Source organism: Cyprinodon variegatus, unplaced genomic scaffold (genome assembly GCF_000732505.1).
Source record: "Cyprinodon variegatus isolate N-32 unplaced genomic scaffold, C_variegatus-1.0 Scaffold1299, whole genome shotgun sequence".
In the NCBI taxonomy this organism is placed as follows: domain Eukaryota; kingdom Metazoa; phylum Chordata; class Actinopteri; order Cyprinodontiformes; family Cyprinodontidae; genus Cyprinodon; species Cyprinodon variegatus.
In genome coordinates, this window is record NW_015151752.1 from 41,900 (window position 1) to 43,725 (window position 1,826).

Below are 1,826 nucleotides of genomic sequence, written 5' to 3' on the forward strand. Positions count from 1 at the left end.
GAATGCATTTTCATACAACCAAGGTTTCAAGTCCATCACATTCAGTTGCTTTATATGCTTTCTTTCAGCTATTAAGGATAATATCCATCCAACCATCTTCTTCCGCTTATCCAGGGTTGGGTCGTGGGGGTAGCAGCTTCAGTAGGGAGGCCCAGACGTCCCTCTCCCCAGCCACTTGGTCCAGCTCCTCCGGGGCAATCCCAAGGCGCTCCCAGGCCAGCTGTGAAATATAGTCCCTCCAGGGTGTCCTGGGTCTCCCCCTGGGTCTCCTCATGGAGGGACGTGCCTGGAACACCTCACCAGGGAGACGTCCAGGAGGCATCCTAACCAGATGCCCGAGCCACCTCAACTGGCTCCTCTGTATGTGGAGGAGCAGCGGCTCTACCAAACGGGGGCCATGGAATTGGAACACACGGAACCGGTTCTGAACAGGGACCAGTTTTCGATTCCCATCCTTAGCCAGAGGTGACTGAATGATATTTTTGAAACTATATGTTGTCATCATATCAATGCGATCTGAGGAGCAGAGTGAGCAAAGTAGCGTATGCCCTGACTTTCTCTCTCCTACTCCTCTCTCGCTCTAATGTTTTTAATTCTTTCTCCCTTTTTTTCTCCCTCTTCTGCTCTTTAAAGTATCTCAAAAACTGCACCACTGGGAAGAGCAGTGTAAGGATTAGTAGATACCTAGTGGGGTCCTGGCTGATTGGTGAGGTATATGTGCCAAACAGATCATTTTAAAATTTGTTTATATAACAATAAATGTAGTAATCAGCTGATTGGGAGCAGGTGTGGGCAGAATGATCTAGAAAGTAGTTAGGGGAAAGGAGACTGACACAAGGGGGCAACAGAGAGTAAACAAGACATACAACAGTGCTGAAATATAACCTAAAAACATGGATGACACTAAATTGAAATGAAACTGACAGAAAACGCAGAATGACATAAATCAAAGTGGGACTAAAAACCCAAAGTAAAACTCAAACAGAACCAAAGGGCAGAAAAAGCAGAATCCTGACTAGTGGATCAGCCTGGTGGAGCATATACAGTAAGACCTGACATTATAAATGCTCCCAGACAACATGGTGACCAAAATAATCAGTGATAAAATGGTCAAATGTTAGTTAAAACAAAATAAGCCATACCAAAGAAATAATGTAACAAATGTGATCTATTTGTCTTTACTGTTTCCAGGTACAAGTAGGCAGTAAACCACAGACATTACAGAAAGATCATTAATGACTTAAGTTAAATCTCACACTAAAACCAGTAAGTCATAGTTTGTAATTTCTACAACTTTACTGCTTTTTTGTTAGTTTTTTATACGATACACATCTATTTTGTTTAAACAACAAAGGAGATGTGTATTACTTTGGACGACATGCAAGTCCCTAATATTTTGTGTCCCATACCTGCTGATCAGCCTGCAGTCTGCGGCCCACCACTCTGAAGGTGTTGGTTGAAAGGTTGTGGTAGATCTGGACACGGCTGAATTGGGGTGCATCTGATCCTACTGGCACCCAACGCTTGCTGCTGTCATCGTACAGCAAGACCGTTGCTCTCACTTGACAGAGACTTGACTCACTACAGGAGAGAGCAATATATGGGAAAAATAAAAGATCATTGACACCAGATTGAAAACTTCTGTCATGTTGTCGTCCACCATCTTTGTATTGAACCTATACTTAGTTTGCATAGTTAAACTCTTTCCCGTAACCTCCAAAAAATTCTGTTGTTGTGTTCAGGGTTTGAGCTTGTCGTGGGGAAAAAAGTAAGAAAGAGAGCAGTTGGCTTTAGGCTGCCCTGCAAGGCTTTAAACCTGGGTTTAA